General features: G+C 37.8%; 1 protein-coding gene across 8 annotated transcripts in view; it reads left to right on the top strand.

Annotated features, from left to right (window-relative positions):
• The window catches only part of Tbl1xr1 (TBL1X/Y related 1), a 132,583-nt gene that overhangs the window by 45,804 nt on the left and 60,051 nt on the right, over positions 1 to 26,728 (top strand). For 4 of the 8 annotated variants that reach the window (XM_048347086.1, XM_048347085.1, XM_048347090.1 and 1 more), the window contains exon 2: positions 18,768 to 18,841. The exons of 2 other annotated variants lie outside the window; for them this stretch is intronic. The gene's annotated coding sequence lies outside the window, so the exon portion shown is untranslated. Of the gene's footprint in view, positions 1 to 10,627; positions 10,728 to 18,767; positions 18,842 to 26,728 lie in introns of those variants that run through there. 2 more of the 8 variants (XM_048347089.1, XM_048347088.1) reach the window with 1 other exon arrangement.

Here is a 26,728-nt window from a genome sequence, read left to right on the forward strand (position 1 = left end):
ATGGATTTTTAAATATTACAGATTTTTTTAAGTATTACATTGTTTTGAAGTGAGGCTAATGCTTTAGAGGTGTATGAAGTCAAATTGAGACTTACTTGTAGAGAAGGTAGACTAATGAAGAAAGATTAGTTGACATCTAGCAAGATTTCTGAATTACTCTTAAACTTTCACTGTAACAAATTTGAAATTATATAAAAGAATCATGAATTTTCACGTTCTTGTTGCTTAAATTCAGCAGTCATTGAAATGCATCAGTTTAGTTGCCAAGTAATTAATTAATTTACCCAGTAGCCTTGGGCATGGAACCCAGAGATGAGTAGACGTTGTGCCTCACATGTGTAGCTCACATGTTGTGAGCTACATCCCTAGCCTGGCCATCTTTAGTGTTTAGTCGGCAATTCTGTTTCATGACACTGAATATTTTGAGGAATATTTCTGTTTTTTGTATGTGTTAGTTTCTTCAATTAGATTTAGACTATTTATTACTGTAGTTGTTTTAGAATCCTATAAAAGTATGGACTTGTACAACAGAAGCCACAAATTGTAATGGATAGACTAGACCACTGGAACCTTGAATTCTTATTGTTAGAAAAGAACTATAGTATGAATTTAAAAAGCCTAGGCTTTGGAGGTATTATCTTCATTTTTATTGTGAATAATTGTATAAAGCAAATTGTCGAACATCTTAGTGTCACTTAAAAATGTGGTTAACTGTGGAGAAAGTTTATTTTTTGACAGCTTGGGAAGTATTTATTTTTTAAAAAGTAATTAAATGTAACTTTTAAATACATTGACAAGACTCTTGTTAACCTGAGGTGATAGATATTATATGAAAAGTTACTACAAATAGCTCATTGAAGAAAGTTTATTTTTTGATAATGCACATGCAAAGTCCAAAGATGCTACACTGTTTAATGTTGATTAAAATATAAGGTTTATGCCAGGTGTCTGTGGCTCATGCCTGTAATCCTAATTATTCAGGACGCTGAGATCTAAGGATCACAGTTAAAGCCAGTCCAGGCAGGAAAGTCTGTAAGACTCTTTATGTCCAATAAACTACCAAAAGGCCAGAAGTGGAGCTATGGCTCAAGTGATAGAGCACTAACCTTGAGTGAAAAAAGCACTTGAGTTCAAGGAAGCACCCAGCCCCTGAGTTCAAGGTTCAAGCCCCAGAATGGTGCATGCACAGAAAGGAGGGAGAAGGAGAGAGAGAGAATAGTAAATTCGGAAAAGAGAAAATCAATGTGAGGTAGAATTGTTCAAAAATAAATTTGAATGGAGAGGATTGCCTTGGATTTTGAAGTGAATATTGAATTTGAGTAAATTAAATGTGATAGAGCCACTGGAAAAAGTTAAGTGTAAGGAGACATGGTCAAATTAGTATGAGAAGTAATCTTTCTTGAGAGCTTAGAAGAACAGATAACCTTAGGAGTTTGAAGGTCTACATTATATAGTCTATATAGCTAATCGTATTCATTCATGCATTCATTCATTCATCCATTCATTCATTGATTTTGTGCTGGTCCTGGGGCTTGAACTCAGGGCCTAGGTAGTGTCCCTGAGCCCTTTCACTCAAGCCTAGTGCTCTACCACTTGAGTCACAGCTCCACTTTCTGGCTTTGGGGAAGTTAGTTGGAGATAATGGTCTCAGGGACTTTTCTGTCTGGGATGGCTTTGAATTTTGATCCTTGGATTTCAGCCTCCTAAGTAGCTAGGATTACAAACAAAAGCTACCAGTGCCTGTTTAGCAAATCAAATGAGTTTAGATAAGTTCCTGAACTTGGCTGGACCTTATTTGTCAGCACTGTAAAATGACTGTGCATTCTTTAGAGGAGAGAAACATCACTGGCAGGATAGAATAATAAGAGCTTTTAGTAATTGAGCTGGGTCATCTTATCTTGAAAAATATATAGCTCTAGACAGGAGGAGAGGGAAAAGGAAAGCTTTTACCAGGAGAATACTGAAATAAAGAAGACATCATTGGAAATAAGACTGCTGCATCACAGATGAGGGAGGGATGCATGTTGTGAAGTAATGAGAAATGAAGGGCATCAATTATATCCTCTGTAAGCAACATCTTTATAGCTATGTCTGACACTGAGAGTAGGTGCCGTAGGCTTGCACAGTTATTTAAATAAAGATCCACTCTAGAATTTTGAGATGATGTCTTATAGACCGTTGGCTTTCAAGGCCCAGGGACTTCCTGTTTAGACATAGGTTATTGTATAGCTCCTGGAGAACCAGTCATCCAACTATGGTACTGATTGTGGAGCAACTATAGGTGGTCATCGAATTGTGAATTAAATGAGCTACAAACTTGGCTAGCAGTGCTTCTGACTAGACCAGCAGCCTAGCACACAGTACTGTGACTCAACCTTGTAAATTCAGAACAGTTTCAGCAGTGCTATCATGTGGTAGTTAAGAAACAAAGAAACTACACCAGTAACCATTTTTCCGTTGATCCTTTTGCCTCTAGAGTGGTAATCCGCTCTGCTCCAATTATTTATATCTATTCATCTATCTGTAAATAATATCAAGGCCAGTCCTAATTATATAGGAACCCAATCATTAACTGGAGAAATAAGGGAGATGGGACAAGCAGGTTTGACCATAACTTGCTGAAACAGTTGGATAGGGTATGAGTAAACACTTTTTAAATATATGGAATTACTGTTTTGTTGCTGGAGTGGGGGGGAGGGGAGGTCCAAACTTAATCATTAAGGCTTTTCTTTGTATGAACTACTTTCCTTCATTTCCTGTTAATCCCATTTTTTTTCCCCTACAGTTGTTGCCTGGAATTGCTAGCTCATGTTTATACTTAATGGACCTAAAAAATTACAGTGCTATCAAATGAGTATATGTTGATTCTTATCAGTTCTGTTTAAAAATTGAAAAACAAGATACCCTTTATTAAAATGCATACATTTTGTTTGTCCTCTACTAGAATGCAAACCTCAAGGAGGTTAGGGTTGGATGCCTGGGAAATGTTGGCACTCAATAATTAGCTAATAAACTTCTAGTCCTTTGCAGCATATCATGAGACTGAGCCTAATAAAAGAGAATTCACAAATGGAACCCTTCTCACCCTGGGCCTTGAACTTGGGGGTTGAGCTTTTATGCTCAAGTCTAGAACTCTACCACATGAGTTTTAGCTCATTTCTGGCTTTTTGGGTAATTTATTGGAGAAAACTTTCCTGCCCAGGTTGACTTCCAATTGAGATCCTCAGATCACAGCCTTCTGAGTAGCTGGGATTCCAGGTGTGATCCACTGGCTGGCTTCTCTTTGAAGTCTTCCTGAAGCCTCTTCACTGCCTTTCTCTTTGCTTCTTTTGCAAACTTTACCACTGTATGGCTATGACAAGACACATTTTAGTTTTTTCTAGGAATACCAAGGAAGGGCCTGAATAAGGTTGTTTGAGTCACTAGCCTCTATCAAAGGGACCCAATGAAGGGGGCATACAAAAAGCATGAGTACTAATGTTTCTTGTCTCTGAGAAAGAGTGTATTTCTTTGTATTGAGTGACTTGGAAAATCAGAAACTTTAGTATATTTAAAAAAACAAGGGCTCTTTATCTGACCCTACATGGTTGTCAGGAAATAGCCAATGTCAAGAACTTGTGTTTTGATTCTTTTTGTGGTCACTGTTAAGTATTTATGGATTTTTTTTTGAGGATTTAGAATTAGGTACTTACCATGTACCTTCAACTTAAAGAAAAATATACTTGATAATGTGTTAGTGAAAAAGTTTTGCCTATGTCATATGATTGTATAATATGTTTAGAACCTTTAAAAAATGGTGACAGTGCCTAGTTCTTGTACATAATGGCCCCCAGACAGAGGTCCCTCTTTTTTGGTCTGTTGTGGGTCTTGAACTGGGGCCTAGGCACTGTCCCTGAGCTCTTTTTACGCTTTTATCACTTTGAGCCACAGCTACACTTCTGGTTTTGTGGTGGTTAATTGGAGATGAGTCTAACAGATTTTCCTACCTGGGCTGGCTTTGAGCCATGATCCTCAGAATTCAACCTCCTGAGTAGCTAGGATTACAGGGGTGAGCCACCAGCACCTGGCTAGTTATCCTTTTTTGTCTGGTTGATGGACTCTAATCCTCCCAAGTAGAGATTACAGGCATATGTTACTACTCCTAGCTCTTCTGTAAGCTCTTAATAAATGAATATGTTACAGGAATATTTCAGAGTCTTTGAAGGGATCAAGTGATTTTCAAAGAACAGATTCTGAAATCTAGAGTTTCTATAAGGGCCTGGAATGGAACTTTTTAAACAATGCATCATCATCATCATCATTATCATTATTACCAAATAGTTGTACAAAGGGGTTACAGTTCCATAAGTCAAGTGTCTTGGTCAGTTTCACCTCTTCTTTTGTTCTCTCCTATTACCCTCCTTCCATTACTATCCTCAGGTTATGTAGTTCATTCTTTATATAGTGTGCATTAAATATAATGACTGCATTTGCTTATCCTCCCTCAATTTCTGTGACCTTCCTTTGCTCTTCCCCCAAATAAGTTTCTACCTCCTGGCATTTGTTTCCATAAACAGTATATTAGTTGTTCAGTGGAGTTAAACCTTTGGATTCTTCCCCTAAGTATAACCTCCTTAAGTCAGTTTGTGCGTAAATGCATTGAGCTCTCTATGTTATGTGTAGTTGTAATTTAGATCTAGCATACACATAGGAGAGAAACATGCTTCTAATCTCTTTGAGCCAACTTCACTTAACATGACTTGTTCTCTGGGTCCATCCATTTTCCTCCAAGTGACATATTATTTCTAACGGATGAGCAAAATTCCATTATGTATAGGTACCACATTTTATTTTCTTGATTCACTCAACTATTATAGGGCACCTGGATTATTTCCATAGCTTGGCTGTTGTGAATAATGCAGCAGTGAACATGGATGTACATGTCTCTTTACCGTATCTTGACGTACTGCTCTGAGTAGACGCTCAAGAGTGATATTGGTGGGCTGGGGATATAGCCTAGTGGCAAGAGTGCCTGCCTTGGATACACGAGGCCCTAGGTTCGATTCCCCAGCACCACATATACAGAAAACGGCCAGAAGCGGCGCTGTGGCTCAAGTGGCGGAGTGCTAGCCTTGAGCGGGAAGAAGCCAGGGACAGTGCTCAGGCCCTGAGTCCAAGGCCCAGGACTGGCCCAAAAAAAAAAAAAAAAAAAAGAGTGATATTGGTGGATCATAGGGTAATTCTGTTTAGTTTTTTTTTTTTTTTTTTTAGGAATCTCCAACCTGCCTTCCAGACTGGTTGTACTAGTTTACATCCACACCAAAAGTGCAATAGGGTGCCTTTTCCCACACATCCCATCAGCATTTGTTACATTGTTATTCTCCATCAGATGTTTTCTAAAGTTTGAGGTATGGTAGTCATTGGCTTTAACATTCTTAAGTACTGGTTTTGGGGCTGCAAATAGTGTATGAAGTGATAAGTGAGGAATACAAGTCAAGCCACATTCATATACCATTAAGCAATTCTTAAATGAGTGTTGACTCTCACAAATAGTAATGTAAGAAAGTGAGCTGAGGGCTCAGGATACTCAGTGCTTCGTGGTTGGTAGTCACTTTCCCATCAACCCCCTTCTGCTTTATAGTACCTCTCAGCCTTTTGAAAGAAGTAGCCAGTTTTGCCTCATATTTCTTCCTGTCAGTAACATGAAAATAAAACAGAATTTATTAAAGCTTCAAGTGTGATTTTCTGCCTTCTTTGGAATTAGAAAATTAGTCACTACTACTAGAATTTGAAGTTAGATTGAATCAAACAGTTAATATCTTTATGACTATGGTAGAGAAAATGCATATAAATAAATTATACAGAACATTAAATTACCCAAGGTAGCACACATCTGGGAAAAACAAGAGCTTATCCTGTCTATATGACACATCCTTGAATAGGAATCTTCAAGTTTTATTTCCTGTTAAGGTTTAAAAATTATTTTGAAATTATATCAAGATACTTTTGTAATTATTCATATGATAATCTCTGTCACTAAATAAAAGTAAAGCACTGCTTTTAAATTCTGTATAATTATGGAAAAGGCTTAACCAGAAGCCTTATTAAGTTTACCATTATAAGCTGATACCAAAAATACATTTCCAGGAATTCATTGTTACTGATTGAGGCACTGGTCTCATTTGCTTTTTAGCCATTATTTAGAAGCTAGGGACTGTGTATAATAATAACAATAATAGTTGACTGAATTTTGTTTAAAATGGACATTGATTAATCTAATTCCTATTATGGGTACTGAATTGTTATGCTAATCAAAGGGAATTGAGAGAGTTTTAAGTAGTTAATAATTTTTTGCTTTGCTCAAAGCTAGTGCTCTACCACTTTGAGCCACAGTGCCACTTCTGTTTTTCCGGTGGTTAATTGGAAATAAGAGTCTCCTGGCTTTTGGTGGTTAATTGGAAGTAAGAGTCTCCTGGCTTTTGCTTCCAGGGCTGACTTTGAACTGAAATCCTTAGATTTCCTCCTCCTGAGTCATTAGGATTACAGGTGTGAGCCACCAGTGCCTGGGGAAAAATGTTTATTTTTTAGTACACTAAAATGGCAGTTTCCTTGTGTTACCCAGGCTGGCCCTGAACTCATCAGTTAATCTTACTGCCTTAGCCTCTTGGCTAACTGAGGCTATTGGCCCATACCTTTGTGGACTTAGTATTGAAAACATAATCTGCACCATCTCTACTTACAGTAATGATTTCCCTCTCTTTCTTTGTATCCATGATACTCCATTTTCAAAATGCCAACGTTTTTAGCAACAAAGTCTAACTTAGTTTTAATAAAGTAAACTTTCATTAGCACACACTGTAAATCTTTGCAAACATTTAAATTGGGCATGTACAGAAAATCTGTGGTTCTAGAAAGGCAAGCTCATGGCTCCCATCACACATGAAATAATGATTGCCATTCCTTAAGTGCATTTTAATTCCAAAGTACTATAGAAGTAAAGAAGTAATTGTATCAAATAATTAAAAATTATAAGGAGACATTTGTGTTTGACAGTTTTGTTTACGAATAAAATATTCTTCTAATGGTAAAAAATATGATAATAGGAGAGGCGAAATAAACGTGATGGGATGAGTAATACTCTTTATGGGTTTCATATCATAATACCTATTAATAAAATTAGACGACTTGGAAATGCATAGGTTGATACTTGGTAGTAAGCATCTAAGGAACATTACATTCTCTTTAGCGTATTATTCCTTCCCATTGCAGAAGGCGAATAGAACATAAATATGTCTGTCTTATCTTTCTAGGACCTTGGGGTCCCATACTCAGAGATGAAAGCAGATCCTGCCTCAGTTCAGCTGTCTCATTTCCTGGAGTAGTTGAATTTTTCCATCATTCTACTTCACTACTCCACAGTGAAGTCTTTCACAGACACAACTTTCACAGTGAAGTCAGGTTTATTGTTATCTCTTATGCATTTCTCCTTTGGTTTTTCCAGTTACTCAACACCTAACTAATCAGTAGATCAAAATTATATCAAAGATGCTAAAGAGGGAAAAAAGCTTCAGAAATTTCGTGTGTGTGTGTATGTGTATGTGCCTGCCTGTGATTGTAACTCTTGGGGCATGGACTCTGGTTTTGGGTATTGCCATGAGGTTTTGTGCTGAAGGGTTAGCGCTCTACCACTTGAGCCATAGCTCCATTTCCGAATTTCTCATGGCTAATTGGAAATAAGAGTCTCGAGGACTTTCTTACCTGGGGTGGCTTCAAACTGTGATCCTAAGATTTCAGCCTCTTGAGTAGCTAGGATTACAGTGTATTTAGCAACAAAAGTCTCATTTTTGTTTCAATAAATAAACTTTATAGTGTTCATTAGCACACAGTGTAAATCTTAGACATTTAAATTGGGCATGTGCAGCAAATTTGTGGTCCTAGAAAGGATAGCTCATTGTTACCACCACACACAAAACATAGGGAAGATAATGATTGCCGTTCCTTAAGTGCATTTAAATTCCAAAGTACTATATATTACATGCTTGATTTGTAACATCTCATTTCGTTCTAGCCATATATGCTTCTCTGAAAGTAGGCAAAACTGGGCTTCACAGACTAGTAGGTGGTCGAGTATAGGGCTCTAGTGTATTTTTGGTCAGGCACTGCTGGCTCACACTACTCAGGAGGCTGAGATCTGAGGACGGTGGTTTGAAACCAGCCCAAGTAGGAAAGCCCGGGAGACTCTTTATCTCCAATTAAACACCAGAAAACTGGGAAGTGGAGCCCTGTATGGCTCAAGTGGCAGAGAGCTACCTTTGAGCTATAATTCTCAAGCATAGCTCTCAGGCCCTGAGTTCAAGCCTGAGGATGAGAACTAAAAAATAGAAAATAAAAATGTAATGTTTTTTAAATTTGCCTTCACATTTGTAACGATAACATATTATATAATGTTTTTAATGATGTGATTGCTAGTTATGATCATGTAAATTTAGGTAATATATAGTATTTCAGAACTAAGTTATGATTATCTCAAAATTGCTCATAGCTCTCATTTTATACTGTTGGAACAAAAATTAAATTTATAGTATTCTGAACTTCAAATGTGGTATGCATTTATCTTAGCTTCTCCTGAAATTGATTTTGTGAAGGAGTAAATTTTATTGTCATTGATTTTTTTTAAAATAGTACCTTGTAGAGATAAGATCTTCATTTTAACCACTAACTCTTCTGGGAAGGGTAGAGTACATTTTAACATGTTCTTAGGACCTTGTGGAACTGAACAGGCATCTTTCAGACAATGTAATACACAGGGGTAGTAATACACAAGGGCAGTAAAGCTTGAATATGGTTGATGTACAATTAAATGACCTGAATCTATCATGTAGGAAGCTTGAAATTGTTTGGGATATGGAGGCTAGTGGTAGGGAAGAATGATGTTCAAGTGCCTAATAATACTATGTAAGCTAGTTGAAAGGTAGATAGGTGTTTCTTGTGTTTTGTTTACATTGTTCATAGTATAATGACTTCTACTGGATTTACTGCCTTGGTTAAAAAAATGAATTCTATTGCAGTAGACCTTATGCTGAAGCAGGAAGTGTTGTTAATTTGTCTTCTGTTTTCAGTAAGGCAAAAGTATTTCTACTTTCTCCTCTGTTAAGAGAAACTCATTGGCTTCTGTTTAAGTTTTACTGGCCAGAGCTATTAAATATGGCTGCCTGTCTCTACTAGGAAAAGATATGCATGTTGCTACTTTGAACAAAAGTGGGATTATATATACAAGTAGACAATAACTAAGCAGTGTCCTAAGAAAGCCTAACAAACCCACTGTTGCTTTAAAATTGGGGTGGGGCAGGGCGGGGGGAACAGACATTAAGTGATGTGCAGTTATAAATAAATTGTGAGGCTCATTTTGGACCTTTGATTTCCTTGAAGTTGTAAGAGAGTGGGAGTGAGGAGTAAACCCTGACAAAGTAGGCAGAATTGACAACATTTGATGACTTTCAGGCTTTTGGGGCTGATGATTAAGCAGAAAGTAGCAAAATATTTGCTACACAAATGGCTGCCGGGTTTTATGCCTTCTAGTACTTTTGGGTAAATTTCTAAAAGGGGATATTATACATTAAAAAACCCCAATATCACGAATATTAATTATGTAAATTAAGTCAACTTCCATAAGATGAAGTCCCTTATTTTTCTATGTATCTTGTGTGTGTGTATCCATGTGTGCATGTGTGTACGTACACACTTGCCATAGGGTTTTAACTCAGTCAGGCCTGGGCACTGTCCTTAAGCTTTTCTGCTCTACCACTTTGAGCAAAAGCTCCATTTCCAGTTTTTTTTGGTGGTTAATTGGAGAGAAAAGTCTCTTGGACTTTCTTGCCTAGGCTGGCTTCAAACTGCCAATCTTAGCTCTCAGCCTCCTGAGTAGTTAGGATTATAAGCATGAGCCACCAGTGTATGTATCATTAATAAAACAAAAAACAACAGACCAATTACACAGACTTAAAGGAGTATTTTAAAAATTAACTGGCTTGGCAAAGGGTAACAAGGTAGTATTGATTGGTAAGTAGAGTTACATTTTCCTCTAGAGGGTGCCCAGTGACCTTGCTCTACTGATTCATCCTGTCTATATCAAAAAGAAATTGGGCAAATGGATGTCTTTTCTCTAGGCAAACTGATTTTCTTTCAAAGCACTTAGTTGTCTGAGTGTGACAATGCCTTTGGAAAGAGACTTTCTTGCAAGACGGAGGAAAGTGGTTAACAATATAATAAGATCTGGCACTGGAAGTCCATTGTTACCCACTTATCAGTTATGTCATCTTGGTCTAGGAACCTTTTGCCTCAATTACCTTGTTTTTGGAACAGTAATAATGCTTACTATAATAGTATAGTAGATAACAGATTTAAGTGTTAGTATGTGAACAAGCAGTGCAAGTTGAATGTTTATTTTTGACACCTTCTGTGAGAACAAGAGCTGTTTCCTCCATCTTGGCCTCAGTCTTTTTATTGATAAAGAAATTATAATTAAATTGCTTTTCTCCTTCTTTCCTTCATTCTCTCCCTTGGCAGTACTACGGTTCAAAGTCAGCCTCTTGCATGTGAGGCTTTGCCATTTGAGTCATGGCACAGTCCTTTTGCTTTTGTTTTTGAGATAGGATCTGGTAGTTTTGCCCAAGGTTGCCTTGGAATCAAGATCCTCCTGTCTCCCACCTGCTGAGTAGCTGAGATCACAAGCTATAAGTGTGTAAGCTGTAAGTATGTTATACTGTCTAGCTCTTTAAAACTTTCTTTTAATCTTCATATAATCAAAATAAGTCTTCCCTGCTACTAATGAAATACTTTTATTTGTTGATTTATATCTGCTATTTCTCAGGAATGGATGTTTTCCTCTTTCCTGAGGGCCTCGTTTTCTTTGTGCTTAGTTTTCATTTTTTAGAAGGTTTCTAAGAATCTCAGAGGATGCCACACCTGCTGGCTCATGCCAATAATTCTAGCTACTCAAGAGGCTGATATCTGGAGAATTATAGTTTGAAGCCAGCATAAACAGAAAAAGTTCTTGAGACTCCATCTCCAAAATTACCAGTGAAAAGCAACCCTGAAAGGAATGGCTCAAGTGATCGAATGCTAGCTGAGCAAGCTTGGAGAGCACAAAGCCCTGACTTCAAACTTAGTACTGCCAAAACCCAAAGCATTGAGAAAACACCTAAGACTCTCAGGGGTCTACCAGTCAAACCCAGTCATTGCTTCTAAAGGCAAGCCAATCCCATAGAAGCTTAAGCCTACTACCATCAGAGTTGAGAAAGAAACCCATTTGCCTGTGAGAAGGGAGTTTGCCACATTCTCTATGGGCAAATGACTGGCTTTTTTTTTTTTTTAAGCTTTCCTGTATTTTTAACACAGGAGAAATTCTAGTGGTGTGCAGTGAAATGATCCCTGACATGTGAACTGCTTCTGGAGCAGAAATTCTTCTGGAAAGTGTGGTACATTCTTATAACTTGAAATACCAGTAGGATGATAATGGTTTCTCTTTACCATCTGTGAGTTGCTACCCCCTTGTACCTGGTGATGGTAGGAGAGAAATGCAAAGATAATGGTGGCTCCTGGATTGCATGTCTGGCCTGATGCTACTCTGCCAGCCTTTCTGGCAAACAGGTGCCAGCTGTGGCCTACTTAAGGTTTTGTGTATTTGTCCAGTCAAGCCTGAATCATCAGAGTAGTTCTTTTCAGCTGATGGATAAGCTTTGACATAAGATCAAGGTGAACAGTCATACAAAATAGATCCTTTTTCCTCTGGAAAAAGTACTTTTTGAATTCTACCTGGAAGAAATAATACACAAACATTTTTTTCTGATTTCCTCATGAGGATGAATTAAGATTTTTGTCACATTTTCTTATTTCCAGAAATAGCTATCTTACTGAATTCTGACAATGCCTCCTTCCCCCCCACATTTCACACTTATTGGATTGTAACCTAGAGTTGTGTTTCAAGTATGATATCAGACATAAATTATATCAATTTCCAAAATTTTGCAACTGAAAGTGTTTCAGAATGTATAATTGAAATTCTCTATAGTAATAGCTTTGTGTATTTTCACAAAATTATCTTCCTTGCTGCCAATTTTTCTTTGTAAAGAATACTGAACTGGAGTGGGAGGTCCCACTAAACAAACCCAAGATCAGAGGCTCTTCAGCATTTTAGGAAGTTTTGGCCATTTTTTTTCTTTTATTCTAGTCTACATTTGTTTTAGCTCAGTTTTTTTTTTTTTTTTTTTTTTTTTTTTTTGCCAATCCTGGAGCTTGGACTCAGGGCCTGAGCACTGTCCCTGGCTTCTTTTTGCATAAGGCTAGCACTCTGCCACTTGAGCCACAGCACCACTTCTGGCCTTTTCTATATATGTGGTGCTGAGGAATTGAACCCAGAGCTTCATGTATATGAGGCAAGCACTGTTACCACTAGGCCATATTCCCAGCCCCTCTACATTTGTTTTCTAGTCAAAGATTTTGAGGTAGTCATGGTAGGTCAATGTATATTGGTCATTTTTAGAGTTGGGAACCAGGCACTGGTGGCTCATACCTATAATCCTAGCTACTCAGGAAGCTGAGCTCTGAAGATCATGGTTCAAAGTTCAAAGCCAGCCCTGGCAAGAAAGTCCATGAGACTCTTATTTATCTCCACTTAACCAACAGAAAACCAAAAGTGGAGTTGTGGCTCAAAGTGGTAGTACACTATCATTGAGTAAAAAGAACTCAGGTACAGTGCCTAGGCCCTGAGTTCAAGCCCTGTCACTGGTAGCCTCCCTGCCCCCCAAAGGTTGAGTCTGTTTTCTTAGCTATAAGGAATAAATAATAGCATTCTATTTTATGACACTTTACTCTTTCCTATGGTCCATGTATCTTGAAAAAAGTTGGGAGCTTTGTTTTTTTTTTTTGCCAGTCCTGGGGCTTGGATGGGACTTGAGCACTGTCTCTGGTTCAAGGCTAACACTCTACCTCTTGAGCCACAGCACCACTTCAGACCTTTTCTGTTTATGTAATGTTGAGGAATTGAACCCAAGGCTTTGTGTATGCTAGACAAGCACTCTACTGCTAAGCCACATTCCCAGCCCCCAAGTTTGGAGCTATTTAACTTTGTAAAATAATTGGACAATTTTGAAAATACTGCAGAAAACAATTTAAAAAAATCTGGCTGCCTATCTTCTTTAGCACTGGTTCGTTTCTATGATAGCCTCTATAATGTAGTGTTAAATACTTTATAATACCTAATAGCTCTAGTAGGAATTACATATTGCTTTATAATATGTAACAGTAGACATGAGATTCTAACATTTCAGGAGAAAAATGATTGAATGTGATTTAGTGAACATGAATGTCCTAAGTATGCACTAAGTTGGCAATACTGTGATAAGGTACATATGTACACATGACATCTGGCTTATAGAATTTAGTATTTAACAATGTCTTCCTGAATATATATACCATCTTTCATTTGAAATACAAACAAGCCCTTAGCTCTTACCATTTCTTTTTTTGTCTGTTTTATACTGGCCCTAGGGCTTGATGTCAGGGCTGGGAACTGTCCCTGAGCATGGGATGTGTGTGTGTGTGTGTGTGTGTGTGTGTGTGTGTGTGTGTGTGTGTGTGCGCGCGCGCGCGCGCGCACCCACATACACACATTTTCTCAAAACTAGCTCTTTACCACTAGAGCCACAGTTCCACTTCTGGCTCTTTTTTTTCTTTTTTGCCAGTCCTGGGGCTTGGACTCAGGGTCTGAGCACTGTCCCTGGCTTCTTTTTGCTCAAGGCTAGCACTCTGCCACTTGAGCCACAGCGCCACTTCTGGCCGCTTTCTGTATATGTGGTGCTGGGGAATTGAACCCAGGGCCTCATGTATACGAGGCAAGCACTCTTGCCACTAGGCCATATCCCCAGCCCACTTCTGGATCTTTTGTAGTAACTTGGAGATAAGGTTCATGGACTTTCTCTGTCTGAGCTGGCTTAGAACTGCTGTCCTCAGATCTTGGTCTCCTCAGCAGCGAGGTATGCAGGAGCCACCAGTGTCACCTCTGACCATTCTTCTTACTATTGCAACTCAGAGTTGACTTGCCCACCTCAGCATTCATTCATTTATCCATCAGATTATTTCTTTACTTACAAGGTATTTAGCCCCCATAGAGGTTTAAGCACAAGGTCTCATAGAGCCCAGGTCTTCTTGAGCTCTTGATCCTCCTCCTTAGTTTCTGAGCCCTGGGATCATAGGAATGTGCCCTTGTACCCTGTTCTGATCAGCTTTTGAGTGGCTAGCCCCACTTGGACTTTGCTTTTCAGTGACAATCATCATCACCTAACATTACACTCACTTTCAGGTCTGCTGGAATGTAAACTGTGAAGTCAGGGATTTTGTTTTATACCTTTGTTGGAAGAGGTGGGTTTACACATAACCAATCTGATATCATTATACCTAGGTATTTGTCCACTGTATAACTCCCTGGATGGATAGTCCAGTTTTGCCATTGTTGTTGATTTATATGACAATTTTCCATTATATTGAGTCGAAAAGAAAACTCCTTTAATAACTTACTACTTGAACTTTTGTCTCCTGAACTGGAAGCTCAGTCAGTTTTTATGTCTTTATCTCAGTGTAAGTTCAGTGGTGTTTTTGTATCACCTCATGCCCTTCTTTTCCCCTTTCTGGTTTCTTTATTTTTATAATAATATTCTTATTACTGTCTTTTCTTTTCTAATTGTGAGGATACAGATTGAATTTTCTTTGTTCCTCATTAATAATAAGTCAGAAAGATCAAACATTTAGTCTATTTCCCCATCTAATTCAGAGTGCCATTTACTTGTAGTCTAATACTTGAAAGAAATCACCTCTGTGCTTCCCTCCTCCCCCAAGAAATTAGGGAGTAGAATCGAGTAAAATTCTTCATCCTGTTCTTTCTTTCCCTCCACATGGCCATTCTTCTCAATCTGCATTAGAATACAGGGTAGAGTTTGTATGTGTAACTACTGCACAGGTCCTGTCCAAAAACAAGTAAATGTGAGTGTGGGACTCAGAATGTTAGACTCACCAACAAAAAGGCATTTTTGTAATCCAGAGTTAACCAGAGACACAAAATACTTGGCAGAGCTGTTCAGCTCAATGATTTTTGTGTGGTAGCTTAATTGCTTTTTAAACGCTTGGTATCAGACACTCGGCTGATCTTAGGGCCTGAGCACTCACTGCCACTGAACTTTTGGAGGGAAGTGCTCTACCACTTTAGCCACCGTTTTACTTCCTGCTTTTTGGTGGTTAATTGGAGATAATGATTCCCATGTACTTTCTTGCCTGGGCCGACTTTGAACTGTAAACTTCAGATCTCAGCCTCCTGGATAGGTAAGATTCCAGGTGGGAGCCTCTTAGTTTTTCTCAGTGCACACTGGGAAAAACTCTTCCTAAGACCACAAAGATTAAAAGATGAGTGGGGAAGGGCAGTCTTGTTATTCAGACCCTTATTATTGCCCCTCTTCATTCTTCTACTGGTTTCATTCTAAACTATGAAGTAGTCGTTGGATGATGACACCAGTGCATGTTTACGTTGTTCTTTCTTTTTGTGGATGTGTGATCCTGAAAATTACAAATTCTCAGAAAATAGATGTCACAGTATACAACATTTGAATCTGCGTGACCTAACTCACTTTAATAATGGGAAGGGAAAAGTGGTAGTTACACCAAAGCCTTATTTGTTCTGTGAGCCCGAACTTTGTTAGTTACAGTTCTTCTCCCTTTTCTACCAACCTTATATTCTTCCTGGTGTCTAGTCTTATGTGTATATGTAAGTCTACAGGTAATGAGGGATGAGTAATCAGGATGCAGAACATATATATATATGTATATATATATATATAAAATAGGGAGAGAGAAAGTCACTGGTTACTATTGGGTTGGAAGAAGGCAATTTTATATGTAATTTCTAATTAGTCAAATTGAGATAATTCAGTTGAAACTGATTTACAAATATATTTTAAGTTATTTGGAGATAATCATTAATTGATATGCCATTAATCATGTACTAAACAGTTCAATTTGAATTTTGTGCCATTTCATCCCTAAGAGTTCATTTCATAAAAACTATATATTTTACCAGTGCTAGGGCTTGAATTCAGGGCCTAGGTGTGATATGTCCCTGAGCCTCTTTGTGCTCAAGACTGGCTCTCTTCTACTTGAGCTACATTACCACTTGTGGCTTTTTTTGAGTAGTTTACTGGAGATAAGAATCTCATGGAGTTCCTATTTGTGCTGAATTGTGAACTGTGATCCTCAGATTTCAACCTCTTGAGTAGCTAGGATTACAGGCATGAGCTACCTGCACCCAGCCATATAAAATATTTTTTGTATTTCTTTTAAAATATGTTATTGTTATTATTATGGTGAATATAGAGGGGCTACCATTTCACAATTCAGGTACTGTGTATATTTCTCTTTTAGACATCACCCTTCCTTCATTTTCCCCCAGGTTCCCACTCTTGTTCCTGCCTGCAAATTACATGATTCTTTTTTACATATGTGTGAACATACCACGTATATACCATGACTTCATTGTTCACAGTTCCTTCATTTCTGTTGCTCCACCATTGTCTACCCTAAAAAAAATCTTCAAAAGCCAAAACAAATGCCTCTTCCCTCCATATTTTCATTCTTGGATAGTTTTTTTAAAGATGGGTTCCTTCCCTATGAGTATCTTCTTTTAGTCTGATTGTTTGTCTCCAGTACAGTCCTGGAGAGTGAAGTCAGGGCCTTACGCATGCAAGCTAAGCATTTTTAAAAATTCCTCAGCCTATTAAAAAGAAACAATATGCAAAATCAGTTTTGCTGAAGTTCTTACCCCTTAATTCAGAGTTCCCCAAATTCTTCACATTAAACAGAAGTTCATTTTTAGTTTTCTCTAAGCATGCTAGTTACGTTTCTACTGTAAATACAAAAATTTTCATTGTTTTTATCTTCATAATGAAAAAGCTCTTAATGCCCATCAGCTTTCCAAAGGAATTCATAAATTGAATAAATATACCTCTAGAGAACAGCCAAGATATATTTGTCATCTCACAGAGTTTTTAACATCTAAAAAAAATTCTCCTAATTATATGTAGGTGGGTTGATCTAGATATTAACTGTGTCTTTCTATGCAAAAGGCAGTATAAAATCAATACTTCATATGTTTTAGATAAAATGTTCTGAGATGTAGGTTATAAAAACCAAGTGTTTTGTTTGCGAATTAAAACAAAGCCTACAAGCAAATATTTCATTACAAGGAGAACTGATGGATTTAGTTTATGTAGTACACATAGTTTTTCATAATTTAATTAGTCTGTGCTTTGAATTTTTCTCTGTTAATGGTGGAAAAACAACCTTTTTTGGCCTCTTGGGAACAATGGTAAAATTATTAGGATAGTCAGGCTCTTGTAATCTTTTCTTAGGAGTTGGTGAGTCTGTGTTCTTCTTATTACTTTAGAAGATGTTAAAAATGAGATTACAGAGGGAAGATTGAAATATAGACTTGTTCACTTTTGATGTTGATTAGTCTTGTTGTAAGAGTGAGTTATGCCTTAAGATATTAATTAATGAAGATAAAATAATGATTAAGGAGATATTTAAAAGGGTTAAAATATTATAAACAGAGGGTGTACTTGTAAGTATTTAATCTTTTCTGTGTTGTGCCAAAACTTTTTGCCTGGTAAGAGTACTCTGCTGATTTTTGGATAACAAGCAGCCCTTTACTTTAGCTCAAAAATATAAAAATAAAATAAATGATGTTCATAACAAGTAGCTCTGAGTTAAATGGAAACTGGCAGTAACCAGTTTTTGTTTAGACTGAATCATTGTCTATAGAACACTTTGCCTTGTAGTTCCAACATGTCATACAACCAGTATATCTCATACCAAAACACTTTAGAGCTCTTACTCCCTTTTCATGTCTTTTTTTTTTTTTTTTTGGCCAGTCCTGGGCCTTGGACTCAGGGCCTGAGCACTGTCCCTGGCTTCTTCCCGCTCAAGGCTAGCACTCCGCCACTTGAGCCACAGTGCTGCTTCTGGCCATTTTCTGTATATGTGGTGCTGGGGAATCGAACCTAGGGCCTCGTGTATCCGAGGCAGGCACTCTTGCCACTAGGCTATATTCCCAGCCCCCTTTTCATGTCTTGAAGCACTAGGGCTGGTGGTATATTGTTGGTAATTTCAGTGTGGGTGTGTATGTTTAGTGAATGTTACTTTTTACATGGCTTAGCTACTCTAAGTAGTATTAAGTAGCACTAACATTAGCATCCACTGGAGGCAGCCAGTAGTTAGCATTTTAGGGTTTACTCATTTACCTCTTTGAGGAAGGAGGCAAGCCGCCCACACATTGTGGGCTCTAGCTAGATATTGCCATTACCCTGTCACTCTCACTAAAAGTTGTTCTCAACTCCAGCACAGATGGAACCTGTGCTTATGTTCAGAGCCAGTACCTTGAGTACCCTTTCCCTGACATGCTGTGGGAAAGATAGCTTTTTCATTGCACAAAAGGTTCCTGAACTGTGCAGATTTCCCTCTTTTAGTTGACTTTTTGTTTTCTGTTAGCCTTTTAGATCTTTTCTAAAGATTTGTTAGGAACTCAAGTCTCAGCTGTTTATGGTAGCAGTTACTTTGGGGAGATTGTCACTGGCAAGGCCATTGAAGTCTAAATAAAGAGTGTATTTCTAACGTAAAGTTTGGTATAGAAAATCTTAAACTGTATCTGTTTTAGGGAACACTGAATACTTTACTTTCCTTTTTCTCAGCATCAGCAACAGCAACTTGTGATTGGCGGTACCGGATATTCCTTGCACATCCGCACATCAATGCACTGCCAATGGTAAGATCCCTCTGACTTCCCCATCCAGTGTTTCACAGTTCTGCTTATTATTTTCTTGATTTAGAGAGTCCTTTTGAGAGTTTTCAGAATTTCTCAACAGCTTGACACTATACATTTCTAAACTAAGTAGCCTTGAAAAAATATGCAATTTAAAGTAACTGAATTAAATTTCAAATCTTTAGTAAAAGAAACATCTACTTCGAAGATTTCTGTTTTCTGCACTTCTCATTTAAAAACCTAACTGGCGGTTGGGGGGTGGAGGGGGCGGGTGCCCAATTGGGGTTGGGAATGTGGCTTAGTGGTAGAGTGCTTGCCTAGCAGGCATGAAGCTCTGGGTTGGATTCCTCAGCACCACATAAACAGAAAGAGTTGGAAGTGGTGCTGTGGCTCAACTGCTAGAGTGCTAACCTTGAGCAAAAGAAGCTCAGGGACAGTGCCCAGGCCCTGAGGTCAAGCCCCATGACGGGCAAAAAAAACCCCACCTTCCCCCCCCCCCCCCCAAAAAAAAACACAACAACAACAACCATAAAACACCAAAAACAAAAACCTAACTAGTTGTCAGGATGAAAAGTATTATAGGCATAGCCTTGAATTTGTCAAAAATCAAGTCCATTTTGTGAATAGATGTTGCTTGTTAAAATGTTGACTAGAAATTAATGGCTTCTGTGGTTTTGTGTATCATTTTTAGTAGATTTGGGGGCATTTGTCTAATGAGTAGCTTAAGAGCCATTTTTTACCTATTTCTTTCCTGTGGAAAGGAACCATATGATATAATAATAACAAGTACTAGATGGAGAGCAGCTGAGATATGCATTATTTCCTGAATATGCTAGAAACCTTTGACCTTTACCAATCTTAGATAACTTCTAAAAATTAGGTGATATAATTAGACTAAATTTTAAGGCGGTTTTCTGTTTGTAGGTTATGTGATCTTGATACTTAACTTAGACTTCAGCATGATTTTCTCTTTCATGATTCCCAACAAAACACTATTGCTATGTCTTGAGAATATCAATAAATAGGAGAGCGAACAATTGCCTTTCTATTTTTCCAGTGTTAGAAACTAAATCCACGACCTTACATTTGCTAATCATGCATTCAAATACTGAGCTATAACCCAGCCCAAATAGTTTTAATTACGTACACTTTATGCCAGGTGCTGGTGGTTCATTCCTGTAATTCTAGCTACTCAGGAGGCTGAGATCTGAGGATCACAGTTCAAAGCCAGTCTGGGCAGGAAAGTCTGTGAGACTCTTACCTGAATTAACTATCAGAAAACCAGAAGTAGAGCTGTGGCTCAAAATGCTAGAGTGCTAAACTTTAGCAAAACAGCTCAGAGACAGTGCCCAGGCCCTGAGTTCAACACCCACAACTGAACAAAAAAAATTGGTTTTCATTGTAATATATGCATTGCATTGCCCAAATTTTAAATAAGTAAATTAATAAATTTGATTTAATAATCAGAGAGCTCTAAACTATAAGGTTTACATAAATGAGTAGGAAAGGATTTATCAGTCTGAAATTAAGAAAAAATTAAGAATGAAAATGAATCAGAAAAAGATTGTGAAAAAGTATGTCTAGCGTTATTTTTGTGAAGTTCTGGATTTTGAACTCTGGGCCCTCTGTGTGCTAGCTAAGCAGGTGCCCTATTCTTAAGCTACAGCCACAGCTCATAGTGATTGATTGATTATTTATTTATTTATTGCTTGCTTGCCAGTACTGACATTTGTAGTTGGCTCAAGGCTGGCCTCTCTGGACTACTACAGCTGGTTAATTAGAGATTAGAGTCTCAGGGACTTTCCTGCCCTGGTTAGCTTCAAACCATAATCTCAGATCTCAGGCTTCTGAGTAGCTAGGATTACAGGAGTGAGCCATTAATGCCATACTAGTGATTTTTTTCCTTTTATTTTTGTTTTGCAGTACTGTACATGATTAATATTAGTGCAGAACAAATACTAAGTAAATCAGGTATAAGATGAGCTAGCTATATCTGTCCTGTGTAATCTAGTTAAGACAATAATTTGTTTTTATATGCTCACAAAGAGAATTTCCTTTGTCTCCATCATCTTCTGAATTCTTGTTGGCAGGGAAAGAGTAGATTTTTTTTTTTCTCCTTTCTGCTTTTCCCTCTTTAAGAGTGGTTTGATTTCAGGGAACATTTTTGTTTCTGCATTTAGCATGAAATGTGACTTGGTTTTTTGTTGACTTACAAAGTTGCTAGGTTCTTTCACAGTTTGCTTTTGTGATTTGTTCACTCTTCTTTATCTACTATTTTCTCAGGAGCATTCAAAATTTTAACAGGTCCCTGAATTTACTGTGTTAGTTACTAGCTCTTTACTCTTAGTTTGTGATCCACATTTGAAAGCTGTTATTTTTCTTGGTTGTGATGTCTTTCTCCTGATAATCAGTTGCTGACCTGCCTGATGTTTGAGCTGCGAATGTTCTGCACCTACCTGTGTAAGGCCATGTCTGTCCTTCAGTGAATCGTTTGTGCATTGTCTCACTTATTCTGTTCTTCATAATACTAGTTTTGATTAAATCATCTCACACATACTTGAATTTTGTTGAAATATCAGTGAAATAATTTTTATCTTATGATCGTAGAAATTGAAGCTCATTGTTAGATGAATAAAGTTAGTATTGAAGAAACTACCTTACAAATTAACTGAGGACTGTGAAGCCAGACATATTTGCACAGTGCACTACCAAATTTAAATTTATACATACTGATTAAAAATGGTTTTCTAGGTTTTCAGTGATGACACATCATCCTTGGCCCACCTCTTTGGTGTACTGCTGTCCCCCCCTCCCCCAATCTTATTTGAGGTTTTGGTTACTCATGGTCTATGATCTGCAAATACCAAGAGGGAAGTTTTCATGAGTTTTAGATTTTATGCATGATAAAAATCTTCATTTGTCTCACTCTGTCCTGCCTGGATTGTGTCCAGTGTTTGCCATTGCATAGCCCTTCTGTGCGACCCCCTCCCCCCAGTCTGGGTTATCAGATCAGCTGCTTCAGTATCCTGGTGCTTGCATACAAATAACCCTTAACTTTAGTTAATATTGGCACTGAAGAACCAGTAGTGGCAAACTGCAGGGAAGGGCAGGTTAATGCTAGGACTCTGGGGCAATGCTGCAGGACAAATAGAAAAGCACCAGACTACCAAACCGTGTATGTACTATCTGTATTTACAGGTAGGTATCCAGTAGTGGCAGTAGTGTCTTGGAATCTATCCCTGGTGTGAGTAGGGGGTGCTGTTGTATCTCTCTGTTTTCCCCTGAAAAATCACAGAACATTTTGTGGAAATACACAGTACCACCAGCTTTCCATCTTGATTCTTTTTCTTTTTTTGCCTGTCCTAGGGCTTGAACTCAGGGCCTGGACTCTGTTCCTGAGCCCCTGCTCAAGGCTAGTGCTCTCCCACTTGAGCCACAATGCCTCTTCTGGCTTTTTTAGTGAACCTTCAGCAGTATTAACTATGTTCACATTGGTGTGTAACAAATCTTTGGAATGTTTTGGTTTTTTTTTAAGTAATTTTATTGTTGTTATTAAGGTGTTGTTAATGTTAAGGGCTACCATTTCATAAGTCAGGTACTGAGTACATTTGTCTTTCTAGACAATGTCACTCCTTTACTTTCCTGAAGCTCCCCCTCTCATCCCTGTCAACAAGTTACATTTTCCATCCAGAATTTGTTTCATGTTGTAAAACCATTAAAAGTTGTCCTACTTTTTCTAGCCCCTGGAAAGCAGTTATTTTTACTTTCTGTTTCTGTGAGTTTAGATAGCTAATATAAGCAACATGATACAATATATCTTTTTCTAATTATCTTCTTTCATTTAGTGTAATGTACTCAATTTCAACCTTATAACCTATGATATATCTTTTTTAAAAGCTTATATTGGCCGTACAGTGGAGAGGTTTTATGTTACCTTTCCATACATGTTGACAATATATCTTGACTAATACTGCACCCCCCCCAAAAAAAAAAAAAACAAAACAATTTCAGCAGGTTTCATAGATCATTTGCAAGGATGAAGAAAGAACTCTTTCTACCTTATTCAACCTCTTTCATCCTCCTTGTTAGTCTGTTGTGCTTGTGCGCATGCCTGGTGCCAGCACATGCTGTGGTTCTGAGGCTTGAACTCAAGAGCTTGTGCTCTGTTCCTGAGCTTTTGTGCCCAGGGCTAGTGCTCTGCCACTTGAGGCACTTCTGGCTCTTTGGTAATTAATTGGAGGTAAGAGTCTCACTTGCCTTTTCTCGCCTAGACTGGCTTCAAATTGTCACCCTCGTATTTCATTCCTCAGAGTAGCTTGGATTACAGGCATGAGTCAAGGGTGCCTGGCTACATTATTTTCATTTCAAATACTGCATTTACATACCACATTTTCTATTCATTAATTTGTTGATGGACTTTTGGGCAGCTCATTCCATTTGGCTCTCATGAATAGTGCAGATTTATTTGAACATGAGTGTGCAAATATGAGATCTGGATTTCAGTTGTCTTTTTGATGGGATTGCTGGATCATTTGGCAGTTTTAATTGTACTCTTCTGAGGAACTTGCACATTGTTTTCTGTAGCAGCTATGTCATTTTCTATAACTACCAACTGTGGTTATGCAAAGCATGACAACACTTTTATTTGTCATCTAGCTGGTGGAAGTCATCCTCATGAGTGTAAAGTGTTAATTTATCACCAACTGATTATTCATTTAATTTGCTTTCCTAAACTATTTTACAGATATTTATTTTACAAACGCACAATATTTGGCTACTATGTAGAGTTTATACTTCTACCAAATTTTTATTTGTCCTATACAGTTTTCCAAATTCTGTATTTTGTTAATTTCATCTCTGTACTAAGATAGTACTCTGTACTATCTTTTTCTTGTATTTTCTGTATATCAGTACTAAGATCTAACAGCTTATTAATGTAATTCAGGTTTTTTCTCCCATTATTTTGAGGGATTGGAAAATATTTCTCTCTTAGGTGGTGCTAAGTACTTTCATAAAGACATGCATCATTTGCAGTCTTGTTTTGTGTTGTTAGGATCATTAGTGATTATCATGAAGATCCATTATTATCACAACAGTGTGTAAAAATATCAGTATCCTTATCAAACTTTTCTTCTCTGTAATAATAGTTTTATAGACAGAAACGTCCTCCATCGGATATTTTATTACCCTGTGGGATAGTTTTGCACTGGAAGGGTACTAATAAACAACTCTCATTTATCAATTTTGGAAGTACTGAGTTGTTTCTTGGAAAGGTAACTGGACTATGAACATTTGGCATGTTTTATTGCTTCATGGTTGTTAGTATTATTGATGTCAGATGGGTGACCAAAGGAACCTTTTCAAGTTGACTTGTGAGTCTTTTTCACCTTTTTCCAGTGGTCTTTAATAGTATCCTAGAGAAAGAGGTTCTTGACCTTGTTAGTCTTTTCTTAGGTCTCAGTCAACTATGTTTCCAAGAGTCCTGATTTCCTTTAGTGAAAAGAATGTTTTAGCACTGGAATTTTGGACTAGTGGTATGCATTGCTTCTGGTAGGGGAAGGGTGTGTGTGTGTGTGTGTGTGTGTGTGTGTGTGTGTGTGTGTGTGTGTGTGTGTAGTATTTCACATATAAATTTAGATTTTTTTTTGACAGTTGTTGTGATTGAACTCAGGGCTTGGGGTGCTATTCCTGAATTCCTTTACTGTGTGCCATAGCTCCACTTACAGTTTTCTGTTGGTTAATTTGGAGATAAGAGTCTCGTGGACTTTCTGGCTTTGAACCATGATCCTCAGACCTCAGCTTCCTGGGTAGTTAGGATTACAGATGCGAGCCATTGGTGCCTGGCCAAAAATTTTGTTTTTAAAATAGAAATTCTTTGATAGTATTTTCATCTTATGGTGAACAAAAGTCTCAGTCTCTGAACTGGCTTCTTTTGTGTATTATCAAATATAATGTATGCATAGAATATAAATGTAGAAAGTAGTAAACACGCAAAAGTTAGATTGAAATAAGGGAACTGTGAATATATTTCTAAAGTTATTGCAATAACAGCTGTACTTGTTATCATATTAATTTCACATTAATACAGTTATCAGATTGTAGTTTATAATTATTGATATATTACAGTATTTCTGTCAATTACATCGATTATGCAGTTGTTATAAGAACTTAATTTTTCTTTTTCACTCCCCTTCCTCCCCCGTTCGGGGGATGGACAGGCTATCTTTGTAGGCCAGACTGACCATAAACTTCATGATACTCCTTTTCTCATCATCCAGAGGTCAGGGGGTTACATGCTTGAACTATCTCAACCGTTAAAAGCTGGGCACAATTGAATATACCTGTCATTTCAGCTGTGAAAAGCATAACTAGGTAGGATAGTGGGGCAAAAACTGCAAAAAGGCTTATTAGAAAAACACCTAAAGCATAAGGACTAGATAGAGGGCACAGCTCAAGTGACAGAGCACCTGCCCAACAAAGTCTAAGGCCCAGTAATGAAACCCCAGTATTGCTCCCCTACCCCACCCCATCCAGCCACAACAAAGTCGTGGAACAACTACAGAATCAGAACAAGAAAAAGCATTCCCAGCTACATAGGTGTGTGTGTTTGTATTAGTTAGATAAATATATCTCTATATATGTTTATATATACTAACAGCAGTGTCATCAATGTGATTATTGAAAATAGTTTGTATTGATTTGTTTATTGCCCGTGTCCTACTGGAATAATGTTTAGAATTGTGTTTTCTAGAGGTTAAAGTAAATTTCCACGTGTGATTCTCAACATCATTTAACTTGATGCCCAGTTGGGTGCCGGGTCCATTTACTTCACTTTTAGGATTTAAAAATGATTTGGGGGAGAGAACACTGAATTTGAGCGCAGCTTCTTCTGCTTATGAGGTGCTTATGTACCATATTAGCCATGCCCCTATTTGTTTTTGTTTCTTTGCTGGTATTAAGGCTTGATCTCAGAGCTTTTGGTACCTATAATTTGAAAGACACCTCCAGAAAATTCTGATGTGAGGGGAGGGAAGAAATGATGTGAGAGGGGAAAGATAAGAAGAGGCCCATATTGGGTGTGTCTTAAAAGAGTAGGATATTGTTGTTGGCAGATGGGGTTGAGCTCTGTTGCCAGTCTACTTCATCGGTGTATTGAAGCCACTTGAAAACATTTATTTTCTTCTTCTTTTTTTTTAATCCCTGCCTTCCCTCTTTCCTTTTTGTCACATTACTGGGCAGCATTGGGAAGCACTGGCAAGCACTTTACCACTTAAGCCATGACCCAGTCCTTTTGTTTTCAGTGTGTTTTTTAGCTAGGGTCTCCTGCAGGTTTGTTTCTGTGCTGGTACTAACGCTTGATCTCAGAGATTTGGTGCTGTCCTTTATCTTTCTTTGCTTAAGACTGGAGCTCTGCCAGTTGAACTGAGCTCCACGTTTGGCTTTTGCTGGTTAATGGGAGGTAACTGTCTCATGACTTTCCTGCTCAAGCTGCCTTCGAAGTACAATCCTTAGGTCTCAGCCTCTTGAATAGATAGGATCATAAGCATGGGCTCTTCTACTTTTTTTTGCTTTGGTAATTTTTCAGGGTCTTTTTGTCAGAGTGAGTGTAGACATTGATATCCTATTTAGGCTTCCTATAGTAGTTGGGATGATAGATACATGCTATGTCCAGCTTTTTAAGGTAAGCTGGAGTCTTGTTTAATGGGCTTGCCTCAAAACTCAGTCTTTCAAATCTCAACTTCCTGAGTAGCTAGGACAACAGACACGAACCCGTGTGCCTATCAAAGATAATGAATTTTGATTTAATATTGTTTTGTAATTTAATAAATATCTATTCTACTTCAACAAGAGGCTTGTTGATCTTATTTTCTTCTTCCCCATATGTTTAAA

The sequence above is a fragment of the Perognathus longimembris genome, chromosome 5, assembly GCF_023159225.1.
Source record: "Perognathus longimembris pacificus isolate PPM17 chromosome 5, ASM2315922v1, whole genome shotgun sequence".
Taxonomy (NCBI): Eukaryota; Metazoa; Chordata; class Mammalia; order Rodentia; family Heteromyidae; genus Perognathus; species Perognathus longimembris.